The 14676-nt window shown below is 37.4% G+C and overlaps 1 protein-coding gene across 6 annotated transcripts in view; it reads right to left on the bottom strand.

Annotated features, from left to right (window-relative positions):
- GLIS3 (GLIS family zinc finger 3) overlaps window positions 1–14676 on the bottom strand; it is a 165006-nt gene that overhangs the window by 96730 nt on the left and 53600 nt on the right. The window lies entirely within an intron of this gene.

Genomic DNA, 14676 nt, shown 5'->3' on the forward strand with positions numbered 1-14676 from the left:
AGACTGAAAAATATTTTCCTTTCAGCTACATTATGTAGAACTAGCAACACAATGTAATGCCTACAGCTTAGTTTTAAGTTCTTTGAAGTACATCTGATTAAAGCACACTTAACTTATTCACTTATAAAAGCATTAAACTTATGTTCAAGATCTGAAACCAGAGAAATCAGAATTAGAAAAAGGGTACTTTTTAACAGTGAATTTAATGAACTACACAAACTAATTAACAGTGACTCCTCCTTTCAGAAGTTTTCAGGATTTTATGTCATTCTGGAAGGGATATTTTCAATTACCAGTAAGTTACTTGTTCAATGTTTTTCTATCTAAAAATAAAGAAGTCTCCGGTAGATGGCTGAACCAGATTGTGCAACAGACTGCTGTTACTCTAACACTCTCTTCTTAAAAAATTACTATCATCAAAAATGTCTTATTGTCTTGACATAATATTTATTAACTTGAGAGGCTGTTGTATTGCTGTGAATCACAGCATTATACAGAAAGCACCAACTCAAAACTTTTACAACAACTTCTGCTCAACAGCTCAACTCTCAATCTTATTAAAAATCTTTGGTGGTGGAGTATTTCCATGTTTACCTAGATGTTAACAGGAATGTATGAACTCATATCATATTAAAGATTTGTACTACCTAAGAGTGAACATTTTAAATGTTCTGGATATATAAATATAAAGCTCAATTCCAGCACTTTCACGTGTTAAAAACATATTTTGCTAGACCACTGGAGTATACCACACACTGAGATCTTTAGAAGCTGGTACACAAAGGCAGAAGACTGACCAGTCACGAGTGGTGTTCTCCAGATGTTGATACTGGGGCCTGTCTTGTTCAATATCTTTATTGATAACCTGGATGAGGGCATTGAGTGCACCCTCAGTAAATTTGCAGACGACACCAAGCTGGCAGGAAGTGTTGATCTGCCTGCAGGTAGCAAGGCCCTGCAGAGGGATCTGGACAGGCTGGATTGCTGGATTGAGGCCTGTGGGATGAAGTTCAAAAAAAACCAAGTGCTGGGTCCTACACTTTGGCCATAACAACCCTAGGCAATGCTACAGGCTTGGGGCAGAGTGGCTGGAGGACTATGTGGAAGAAACAGACCTGGGGGCGTTGGTATGTGCTCAGGTAAGCATGAGCCAGCAGTGTGCCCAGATAGCCAAGAAGGTCAATGGCATCCTGGCTTGTATCAGAAATAGTGTTGCCAGCAGGAGCAGGGAAGTAATTACCCCTCTGTACTCAGCTCTGGTGAGGCTGCACCTTGAGAACTGTGTTCAGTTTTGGGCCCCTCACTGCAAGAAAGACATCAAGGCCCTGGAGTATGTTCAGAGAAGAGCAATAAAGCTGGTGAGGAGTCTGGAGCACAAGTCTTATCAGAAACAGCTGAGGAAACTGTGATTATTTAGTCGGGAGAAGGCTCAGGGGAGATTTTATAGCTCTCTAAAACTACCTGAAAGGAGGCTGTGGTGAGGTGGGGGTCAGCCTCTTCTCCCACGTAACTAGTGACAGGACTACAGGGAATGGCCTCAAGTTGCGCCAGGGGAGCTTCAGGTTGGACGATAGGAAAAACTTCTCCAAAAGAGTGGTCAAGTACTGGAACAGGCTGCCCAGCGAAGTGCTGAAGTCACCATCCCTGGAGGTGTTCAAGAAACATTCAGATGTTGTACTTAGGGACATGGTTTAGTGGGGAAATGTTGGTGTTAGGTGGACAGTTGGACTAGATGATCTTGGAGGTCTTTTCCAACACTGGTGATTCTATCATTCTATGAAGACACATTTGCTAAGAGCACCCAAGTTTTTATTGTGTTTTAGTGTGTGTTTCTAATTTAACCTTGTAGACTAATTTGTATTGCAAATTTTCGTGTGCTGTCTATGCTATTTTTGTGTCTGTATGATTGCATAGGCACCTCTGTGGAAATTTCCCATTAGAGTCACGATTACCTTGTCTTCCTTGACACTTACTTAACCAGGCCTCAGTAGAGGTGAAGAATACAATAGCCAATAGTTACAAGAAGTTTTTTTTATTTGTTTGTTTTATAACAGTTGTCAGTTTGACACTGTTCAAGATCCCTCTTACAGTGGGGAATCTTCAGCTAGGGCAACGCTGTAGACCTTTTGCCTTCTCAGTCACTAAAGGATGGCCTTCCAATGGAGAACACAACCAAAAATGTACTTCATAAAATGAAAAAGGTGCTTGAGAAGTTAGTTCATCAATTAGTTGTTTTATTATCATGGCACTAAACATTTTCACATTCATAACTGAAAAAAACATTCTAAAATATAGCATAACCTGAGAAATAGCATAGGGTTACATGAAATGTCACCAGATGGCACTGTAACATAGTCTTCAATTTTTTCTTTTAAGTTTATGCTAATGTTTTTAGCCTGAAAGAACGTATAACCAATTCTTGTTCTTTTAATTGTGAGGTTGTGTGCAGAGGAAGATGTTGCAGACAACAGCCTAGTTACTGTCTGTGGAACAAAGTCTCTCTCAAGGAATTAAGCAGCAGCAATGACATAGACTGTGACTCCTGAGTGCAGACTTTCTGCTGCTTACAGATCACTCAATGTAGCTGTGGTTGTGAGACTTCCCTGAGCTTACTGACAACCATAGACGTATTTCTGAGTCTTTCCAGGGAGAATACTGCTGTCTGCCGGGAACACAATCATGACAACAAGGTTGAGGTAACATGTCAATGCAACTGTAATATCATCACTTCTTATCTATATGAATAAAACTTCAAAATAATACATACAGCTTATTCTTCCTGCTTTCTCTTTGGAGAAACAGTATTCTTTTCATTCTGAGTACAATCTAAGTGACAGAGAAGTTACGTGCTGGAAATTCATTTAATTTTACTCAGTGTTTGTAGCAATGTACAAAGGCATAGAGTAAACCTTACTACAGGGTCTCATACCCTGGTGCTGCCATTCAATGCACAAGCAATGATGTACTTCAAAATTTTAAAATGGATTCTGACAATACTGTATCCTGTTCCTTGCATCACTTGCACACTAAGTCCTAAATTATTCTGTTTATACAGATGGAAAATTACAAGCTAAATGTGTTCTATCAATAGGTACAATAAAAATATTTCAGAAAACTCAGAATTTTTGTTAAGCAATATTCATTCCTGTTTTAACATCTCAAAACCCTGAATGAGTAGCACTGAAGAGGAAAATGTCAGTGAATACCCTACTCAAGCACAGTCAGCTACTTGCACCTTGTGTTTTAATGTCTTTGCATAGTGGACTGCTCAGAGAGATACTCCTAACAGATCACATTTGGAAAAGTTTTTTCTTTAAATTCAGGCAACTATATGCAGTAATGAAGATGATGTCCCTATATGCAAGAGGAAAGAGGAAAACACCTAAACCAGTAATCAGACTGGCTAGATTTGTGTTCCTTTGAAGTCCTGCTAAGACCATATGCCCTCATTTGGTCAGCAAGTATCACAGTTGACACCTTGTGAAAATTCAGCAAAGTAATTATCTTTATGCATAGCTGGCTGTCAGGTGCAAATTGCAATTTAAAAATTGAATTGGTTGTCAGCATCAGTTGACTAACCAACCATCAGACTATCCAGTGTTTTCCACAACGCATTATATAATAAATAAAATTACTATGCCACACAGTTTGTTCTCCAAAAAGAAGAACAAGATGAAAAATGAAATTCTTAACAAATAGAAAGTTGTAACTTCCAATAAATCTGTCCGCCATGAAGACAAGCCTTCAACCACTAGTCTCCTGAAAAGCACCATGTATAAACACTAGGCTATTCCCTTTGATTGAAGATTATTCTACATGCTTCAGATTTTTTACTGAATTTCTAAATCTTCTGACAGTCCTCTTACAGAATTCATTGAAGAGTATAATGAATAACTCTTTGCATTAGAAACACTCACAGGACTTTGATCAGTGTCCCAGGAAACATCAGGTCACAATGATTAGCTGATTAACATCAATCACCAGTCTATCAGTCTACATTTAAGAAGTGCTGTTGTCAATTGACAAGTCAATGGTAGCAAAACACACTCAGCAAAACCCATTCATATCTGATGTGATAATTAGAAGTTTAGCTACGTAATTAGAATTGAAGTAATTATGAGACTTTCATCTATCAATCTAATTCCACCGAAAATAAAATCAAGACATAGGACAACACATTACAGTTATAATACCTTAAAAAAGAGACTAGAATGAGTCTCAAGTTAGTTGTTTATTTTGTTGCTAGTGTTTCTCGTCATAAGCTCAGAATTGTTATCTGAAAGCAGCTGGGAATTTTTTTTCTATTTAAAAATCAGACTCTACAGCTACACACATTTTAAATTAAAAGATACAATAGCTCTATTTTGTGGATTTTTGTTGCCATTCTATAGTGTGTCTATGAATTTAATTACTAAGAACAAATTAATAAGTTGAAACATTGAAAGAACCTGAACTCACCCTTCTTCTTCTCCCTCCACTAAAATAGCTGAGTATTTTTATTATATTTGGTCTTGTACCCACAACATGTTGGTGTACACAGCACACTGAGAATGCACAAACCTATGCATACAGTCCACAGAAATGGATAAGGCATATGTCCATTGAAGTCCCTTATCTCCCCTTTTACTAGGTACTTAGGAGATTGCAAACCACTGCAGTAAAGCACAATTCTCAAACATCCCAACAACTTGAAGCCAATTTGAAAGTTAGACAGACAACTCAGAATGTATTAAGAAGTTCTTTTACCTATCCCAGCCAGGCAATCAATTACAAAACGCCACATGGCAATGTCCCTTTTTAAATTAAGAACAGATCAGCCTCAATGACATGACCAAGATATTCCTGGCCACAGCTGTGCTATGATAAATTAATAATCCAGGAGATAAAAAGTAAGGCTATGTAGCTGAAAGAGTAGCGTGTAACAACAGGATATAGGCCCTAGGATACAGCACCAAGGATACGGCTTCTTGCTCACCACTCAGTCCCAATCCTTTTCCAGCCAGCACCAGTATCCATCCTCCCTTGGACAGCAATTACTAGCCCAGACTGTTCTGCTCAAGCTACTGCTTTTTAAACATTTGCTTATGATCTGTATAGGTAGCCATTACAGCCGAGATCCAAATTTATAGCACAGTGATCTCAGATTGTTGGTTTCAGCCGCAAGGTACTGGATGTTCTTGATACAAATTTTGAAACACTGCACTTCTTGGCCCTTTTGATCTCAGCTGTGACCCATCCTGATCATCTTATCTTTGACTTTTGCCTAGGAAGACTTTTGCCACTAAACTGACTGTCTATTGCCACTGGAGATTTTCCAGACATTTCAAGTATTTTAATTTTAGTGACAATATTAAAATTGACCCTTATTTTTTATTAAAAAAAATGCAGTTTTCTATCAGCTCCCCTGAACTCAAAAGCACCTGAGTTAATTCTGCTTAAATCTAAACAAACAGCAAGACTACAAGAATAAAAAATAAAATTTGTTGATGAATCTACTCAAAAGTGCATGAAAAAAGATTGTGTTTCTCGGTGAATTCTACTTTCCTCTGTATTTTGACATTTTTTATTAGACCCACCTGATGTTTGCGTAGATAAGTATACTGCAAAAAGTCTTTGAAGTGCAAAATAAAGTCAATTATATTATAGAAGCACATGGCAGTCTGATCTATGAGATACACAGATGTCAGTCTGGCAAAACACAGAGTTTAAGAAGAAAAAGAGATCACTAGAACAGGGAATTGCCTCTCACTGGAAACAGAATTTGTATGTGGGACACATCATCCAGCTGCAGAAAGATCTAAGACATTGAAGCAATGATTCACTGAGTGATACATGTCCTGACATAGTTATAATAAGGTTGTTTTCAACAGATGGGAGGAAGAGCATCAGCTATTTATGCCTTTCATTAAGAACCAAACTTTAACTCGATGGGCAGACATTATTACCATTCTGTATAGTGCTTGGAACTATTTCTGATACTTCACTGTCCACAACTGGCAAGTGACTCTGTTGCTAAGATGTGCCTTTCTTTTAGGGTACCAGACAGCTTATACATCTTGCTACCTTTACACAACATTTCAGCAGGTACACAGAATCGTCTAGACTGGAAAAAGCCTTCGGGATAAAGTCCAGTCATCAACCTGACTTACCAAGTCCCATCACTAAATGATGACTCTTAGTGCCACATCTGCCTGTCTCTTAAACACATCAACAGATGAGAACTTCACCACTTCCCTCGGCAGCCATATCCAGTGCTTGACCATTCTCTCTGTGCAGAAAGTTTTCCAAATATCTGAACTTCCCCTGGCACAACTTGAAGCCATTTCCTTGTGTCCTATTAGACATGATAACAGACTCCTGTTCATTTCTAAGCTGTTTAAAACAGCTTAAAAACTCCAAATGCTTAAATTGCCATGTCTTGCCCCAGCTAAAAACTGTCCCTTATGGCCCTTCTTTCAGGCTGCTCAGTCCTGTTGCAGGTCACAGGCGGCAAATGACTAGAGCTGAAGAGCATCATCTTACCCCAGCACCTTGCTGCAAAGAGCTGAGCATTGCACAGTGTGCATCTCGAAGACTTCAGATTGCTCATTTATCTGACTAGATTCCTGTTTGTGAGTCAGAGCTGCTCAGCTTGAGAGCCACCATAATTAAGCCGACATGCCGTTCAGTGATCTTATTCACAGACAACAATTACTGGAAAAACAGAAGTATGATTCAAACAAAGGAAAAAGCACAAACATTTTCCATGAGCAAGATCAATCAACTTTACAGCAAAGTAGTGTAATAAACTGCTTTATTTATTTAATCATGACAAAAAGTAGTTTGTACCTGGACAGTACAGGTGGACCTAGCAACAGAATCAAGCAAACAAATTGCTCTCAAGGATTAAATGACTGCAAATAGCTGCCTTTATATTTCTTTCAACAGACTTAACACAATACAGATGTACCTTTGAAAAAAGTCAGCAATCACTACTGCCTCAGAGTCAGCTGTGTTTCACAGTTACTATTGGTGACGAAAAGCCACTTAACCTGTGCAGCTGTCATTCCTAGTAATGGTCTCCTGCCCAGTGTGAGAAGTCAGTTTTGTTTTCTGTTTGAGAGGTCATCAGTCCTTGAAACACAGAGGTACCTCTTTCTATTTGTAACTCAAAGCAGAGTGCATTTTAAAAGATTAACATATAATGGATTTGTACAGCGATGTAAAGGAAGCTTTCACAGTTGTTTTTGTATCATTGATAACATGTTTAAGAAAAAAAATAAGAGAATTTGTTTTAATTTCTTAATAAATTATTAGGAAGTATTTATGATGAAAAATAAAGATTTTGTCAAGCAATAACAATCATTTTTATTAGAAAAGTCAAACTAGAGGAAAGCATTTTCTGGTCTGTTATTTTGGCATTATTTAAAATGTACAGCTCCAGTTGCCAACAGGAATTTCAATGCAAGTTTAGTGAGGTGAGATTCTTGCTTACAGTTCTAGTTCAGTCAGCTTTGGTTATTCTTACAAAATATGGTGATACTTGAGATTTGGCTTCTGTTCAAATATTTATTAATTATCCAAGTTTCTCAAAAGAAATCTGTTATTTCTGTGAAACAGTTAGGGCCTTGAAACCTAGCTATTTCTAGTGTTCTAAAACTATTACTTTTCAATACACCTCTAGCAATCTAATTAATGTTCTGTCATTCATATGCTAGATGATAAAATTATTCAAACACAGAAAAGTCTCTGCTTTTCTCTAAACATGGATATTCTGAAACATCACCGCTTAAACCAAAGGGCATCCACACTAAGGCTGTTGTATTTTTCTTATCACAAACCAGGAAGACCACACACTTCTCCAGTAGCCAAGTCGGAGGAAGAAGATGTAACTAGCATGTTTTACACAACAGATATTTTATAACAAAGAAATTTGAGCTTTCCTACACATTAATTCTCAAATTTCAGTATGTCCATCTACATACACCTTGTGAAGCAAATCAAAACAGAACAGATTTTAAACAGCTTTTTAACTAAGAATGTGATTTGCAATTCTCTCAAGACCCTAATACAAGCACTTGTGTGGAAAGCCAAGGAAGACATGCTTCACATCTCCTGGGAGGGATCCTCCATGACATAAGTGCATGTGCTACATATTATATACACTTGAATTCTTAGGATGCATCTCCTTAACTTTTTTTGAAAGAAGCAATGGCATAATAAAATACACCTGACCTCTTTAATACTACTGGTAAGTTGCTCCAAATGCAAATGACACTTACTCAGGAAGTCATATTACAAGGCTGGTCAAGTATTTCACTGTGAACTAAAAATATTCGAAGCAAATACATAAATAAATATTATATGCCATGTCTGCTCCTTACCAGGGACAGATGTGTTACAGCTTTCCCGAAACCTGTTTGTCTTTTCTACACAAGTCAAAAACTTCATGACTTCCTGTGCAACTTTAAGTAACACATTTAAATAATGCTCTTCATATGCATTTGTTTCTTAAGCAGGGACTGCTTGGGGAGGAGGGTGTTGTGGCAATGACTCAATGTTTTGTCAGGTCATGGCCTTGAAAAACTTAATTCACTACACATTCATAAAACAGACAACTAATTTTCTGGCAGTCAACTCAAAAAATTGTTCTTTGTAAAGATTTTAATCAACTTCAAAACAAAAGCCTATCTGTTAACAAATTAGACCCACAATTCATTAAAAGAAATTACATTTGGTTTCAACTTTTAACTTTAAAAGTAAAACATGCAATTTCTAGAAAGCCCACTGAAGAGGCAAGCCAAAATCCTGAATGAGTTAATACAAGAAACCACAAGCATCTCTCAAAAGCTGGAAGATATCAAGCTATTTACTTCAATGTACTCCTACCATCCAAAGAGATTTTTAAATAGTATTTTCTCCTTTTTTTAGAAAAAAAAGATTTCAATAATAATGAAAACTCTCAGAATACATAATACCTTACGTTAAATATATCCTAAAATTAGTCAGATTCTAAACGATCAAAAAAACATTTATTGTATCTTTCCCAGTGATTACTCTACATGTGAAACAGAGCAATTAAATTTATGATTTTTTCTGAGAACTTAGAACAGATGACCCTGGTTGTTGATATGGTTCACATCACTAGTTCACTTAAGCTCGCAGGATCACTTATTCTATGTGTATCGTCTTACACAGACAGAGGTGAGCTGATTATGCCTAAACTCTGATGTAGCTGATGCAACCAAGTGTAAGCAAATTATAGTAGTTGACTTAATCCTACTTTTAAAGGTTGAAAATTGAAAACGGATTGGAAAACAATTCCACATTCTAAGTAATGTAGCAAAAAATTGCCAACACTGGTATGTTATCATAATCAAGGATGATATAATGCCTGCCAGCTTGATTTTCTTCTCTACCCATTTCCTTTCTCCCCTTCTCCAGCAAAACACAGCAGCGGCAAGAAATTCCTCATGCAGGTGGTTGCCTAAGAAGACAAACTGCAGTATCTGTTTCTAGTCTTTCTAGTCTCTGCCACCAGCATTGTCCATAATAGAAATATTCTCTCTCTGTACTCTGCCATACACCTTCCCTATGGCCACATCTAAGCCTTAATTCTCCCACTATGTCCAAAAGGGAGCATGCATCTGCCTCACCCTACTGCAACCCTGCTCTGAATGCTCTAAGCCATTAGAAGTTGCCTTGTTATTTGTTATATCACAGAATATTGAATGAAGAAGCAGTACATCAAGATCAGAACAGAGAGAAACATAACCTACTAGGTCTTCTCATTTTCTGGAAGTCTAAATAGAGTACAGTTTAGTCTCATTCTCCCTCCCCCATAAAGACTTTTTTTCCTGGAGTCAAGGCAGTTTGCTTTCATCTTTTGTTCCTCTTCAAAAGATCCTAACATCTTTGAGCTGAAACTGTATCAGAACTTTACAGTCATTGAAATCTCCAAGGGCTAGAAGAACACTGTTCTCCTTCCTAAAAGCAATCAAGGATTCTCTTTATTCAACTCACTTTAGCCTGTGTCTCCCTCTGCTCCAGAAACCGTCCAGGTGTCCTTGCTGACTGGATACCGTTTCAGCTGGAAGTAGTGGAGTCTGTCACCAGTACAATACAACATAAGCAATAACAATAGTGTCACTGAGCATGATCCTGTCTGCAAGAGTCCATGGTGACAGATTCAGGTACCCATTTCATCTTACATCATCCCCCAAAACCTACCCAGATTAAAGATGTCTAAGAAAAAAGTCATGCTAAGTCCCTTTCTGCTGTCCTCTAAACCTTGCAAAGACTATCTTCAACATATGACCACTATGTATCTGGCATGCATGAGCATAAAACAAATGAAAAAATGAATTCCAAAGCTTTAGACAGGTTCAAGAATGAAGGGTGAAGATATATTTCCAAAGAGGTCTTGAACAATAATCAATTTTTCAAGATGTGTGATGATGCAGGCTCAGGATGTGAGATCACTGTCGCATTCAGTGGCCTTTCTGCAGATCTTAGCAACCAGAAGCAGAAACAGCAGACTTCTGCCATCAGAGGAAACATCAGTTCTCACAAAAATGCAATAGATAAAATTTTGAGAACCTAACTACGATTATAACAAATCAACAATCTTGCAGAGAGTTCACTCTTAATCAGAACCAAGTTCTCTACTCACTCACTGAAATGCCATGTCCTCAGTGCAAGCTGCACAGAGATATTGATATAACTGAGTTTAACATCCTGAGTTTAAATGGTAACATGCTTGTACGTTTTCAATCATTGCTTAGACTGCTATCGCAGTTAGAATGATTTTCAATGTACTCACTTAATCTATTTGTCTCTTTCCTTGACAAGTTATGCCAAAATGGGCCTGTTTCACTGCTGAAGAAGGAAAACCAGTGTCACAGCTTAGCAGCTAATATCCTTAACAGATACCATGGATTCAGATCATATTTGCTCAGGCAATTAAAAGCCAGGAGTCCTGGCCAATCAGTGACTGCTCAGCAGCCTTGTTTTTCAGCATTGGCTTGTTTTAAAAAAAGAACTTTCAAAAATCTCAGCAGCTTCAACAAAAATACTTCTTAATTCAGTTCATATATAGCCCACTCCTTTAAACAAAGCAGACTTCTTGCTTATGCCATCTACCACCTTCTCTAATTACCATCAAATCCTTTAAACAAGGCTCGACAAGTGTGTCTGATCACTTGAAAACTGTAGGATCACAGAAGTGAAACTCTGTCACACCAATTATGTAAAGCCATTAGAAAAAAATCCATGCATTTTTGCAAGCAGGCAAAGCAGGCTTTTCATGGAACACAAGGAGCCTTGTCTTTTTCCATTATGTGACAAATCCTAATTAGAATCAATGATTTTTTACTGTTGGTCCAGATATGCTTGTTTACATAACAGTAACTTCTTAGAACAGAAATTTGGATGTTAGTAGGAAAATACATCCACCGGTATGACAGACCTTGAAGAAGAATACTGGCATTGCATGATGCTTACATCTGGTCATTCTTGGAGGCAAATCTGCAAATATTAAACAGTAAACAATACAGAAGAGAGTGAAAGCAATTTAATTTTGTTTGAATATGTTTATAGAAATATATGAAAAGCACCAATAAAGGTGCATTGTCATCTTTTGCTTGAGCTTGTGTCAGCTCATGACCAATAGAAAGCATTCAAAGAGGGGAAATAGAGAGAGAAGGTAATTACTTATAACAACTCTTTCTATCAGGCACACGTAACATTTCAACATTTCTTGCAGAAACAGCTTTTGAAGAGGAATTTTTATCACAGTTACATCTCTTGAAATGATTTACTTGTGATGTTGAACTTTGTAATGATGCATGTTAGATCTCCACAGCTGAATGCTCATGGAATAAAGTTGCTACATATCCTTACAAACGGTGGTAGGAAAGTACCAAACATAACTCAAAACTGTCTTCAACAGAGAAACAAACATTCAGAGAAGATAAAGATGATATAAAAAAAAAAATTGCCATGTGGCTGTTTGAAAGTTTAGCAGAGCTGACTGAGTCCCTTGGCAGCTCTAGACAAAATAGTTGTGCATCCTCACCAGCTCCTCTCTCCGAACTTCCTTCTCAGCAACCTGCAGACTCAGTTTGTACCTTTACAATGACCACCTGCAGAAAGACATTCCTGTTTCAAAGCAGCCCTGTTCAGAAAAGTATCTTCAGCAACTATTTAAGTGCTGTTAACACAAGATCAACAGCAATTCCAGATCTGTAAAAGAGGACTTCGCTGCACTGGCTGAACAGGTAACACCCTGGTACAAGAAGCCCCTCTGTATAAAGAGACCACTCTAACTACATTTGGAACATTGTTTAATCCCTATACCAACCAAGTCCTTTGGAAACCTACCCTACAATTTATCTGTACCTTTAAAAGTGCACAAGCTTTCAGCATCTGCACAATGCCGCCTCAGCTAATTGAGACAAATGCAATGAAACAGAATTGCTTCAGGGACCAAAATGACTCAAGCTGATTCATGTATTCCTTGCATTCTTCAGGCTATTGTGGCTGAAGATTTGAAAGTATGTATAAAAAACTGCATTCAAGGTGTGCCATTGAAATCAGTGGAATCGCTGAACTGTGCATTCCTGGCTGCAGGATTCTGCTTGGAAGAACCTCACTGAAGTCTGGGAGAGAACTGCTATGCAACTCACTCTATAAAAATTCACAAGACCAGACCCTTAACTTGATCCCTTTACATATTGTCACTTGCATCCTCCTAAATAGGAGTAAAAAAATCTTAAACAAAACTTTAGTGTTGGAAAACATAAATCACAGAATACCTTAGTATCTCCAAACACTTCCGAATATATCTGCATTTTTCTCACAAGGTATTTTAAAAGTGCAAACAGGTGCACAAACAAGTATGTGGTATTTCTCTATCTCCTATTTATTCACTATAAATAATTCAATTTCTGTATAATCCAATAATCCAATTTTCTATATCCAGTGTTCTATAATGCACAATTCTCAACATAGCCCATATTGTCACATAAGCATCAGACTTGGATGTCTGTCTGGAAAGTTCTCCATAGCATGTTAGAAGCATTAATTAAACTTCTAATCCTCAGGAAATCAGTGTAAGCACCTGAATAAAAACTGTCAGTGTATTTACCTCTGCTTTAAAACCACACTTCCTTCCTAAAGAAGTAACACAGCAATACACAATATAATCGTTGTAACTAGCTATCTGTCCTTCTCATTTGCTTTTCTCTCCATCTTTTTCAGTAGAATCATGTTTTCCATGAATGGCTCCTGTTTGTTTCTGTCGTGACTATATCACAACTTCTGTTTCCTGTTTTCCCATCGAATATCGTTAGGCTTTTCTATCAGCAAATGGAAAGCTTCATAATTTATTTATTCTATTTCTGAAAAGTTCAGCCACCAACCAGAGATGTCTGAAAATGCAGAATAAAGTTATGAGAAAGGATCTTATGGCTTTGAGAGTAACCCAGTTTCCAAATACTACACACAAACTTGCTCTAAAACCACACCCTTGGAATTGCCACTCAGTTCTGATTTCAGATAATTTTCTCTTTCTTCAGTGTTCTTTCACCATTCCTGCTCTTATTCTTCATATTTTTGTCTCTTCTCACTCACCTGCTGATGTCTTTCCCAGATGTTTTTTCTATGTGCCACTACATTGAAAAATTATTTTATGGACTCCTAAAAAGTACTTTTTCTCCCTGTCTCTCTCCTCATATATCTGACAAGGAGCTCCTGAGGAAGAACTGAAATTAATGGTAAAATCTGATCCCACGTATCTCAAGTAAAGAAAAGACAATATATTGGATATTTTTAAAAAAGAAATTCTGGGATCATAGAGCCTGAATTCAAGCTTTGGTGTTTGACACTTCCTTCGACTCATCCTTTAAATTTAAGAGTGAAATCTGAGATGATAGCTGCCCCTTGAAGACCGGCACTTCAAAATTCAAAAAATTAAAGAAAAAAATTCCTCTACTTAGTTTATAAGCAAACCTTTAGAATAAGTAAGAAATCATAAGAATGGAATGGTCAATGAGACAAATACAAAAACAGACTCTTTCCACCAACTTACATTTCAGAACTTCATTCTGAATTTCATTTCATAACATTTCATAACAAATGCATTTTTTTTTTCAAGTAAGTAACCATCAGCAGTTATTCCTAGAAAAAATACCTTCATTGTTTTCTTAGGTTATGCTAAGGACTGGGAACAGCACTTTCTGTTGGCACCAAATGTGCTCTTAGTGAGGTAAGGTAATTGTCATCTAAAATACAGCCTATATGTAAAGCCAGCAAGGAATCTGAATTAGAGAGATAACTGATGCTTCACTGGAGTTCAAACATCAGCTGATGGTAGCGTTTCCTATGTTATTACCTTTCGTTATTATGTATGCAGGAAACCAACTTGTAGTGTCTCTAAATAAAGCAGCAAGAAAAGCAGAGCTTTGGGGGTTGAATGCTCACTACTAGTAGTTCTGAGCAGAGAACTTGCCCAGTGTCACTTTTCCTACTTTATTCAGCACAACAGAGCTTACAGTCTGTTTTTTTGTTAGTAATGAAACAAGCAACTGCCCTTAAAAATACACAAAATACACAAGTTAAGGAGGAATAACGTGATGCAAGAATATTTGGGGACAAATGGTATCATTTATTCTGCATCACTTCTAACCCATGTGTGGT

The sequence above is a fragment of the Numida meleagris genome, chromosome Z, assembly GCF_002078875.1.
Source record: "Numida meleagris isolate 19003 breed g44 Domestic line chromosome Z, NumMel1.0, whole genome shotgun sequence".
Classification (NCBI taxonomy): domain Eukaryota; kingdom Metazoa; phylum Chordata; class Aves; order Galliformes; family Numididae; genus Numida; species Numida meleagris.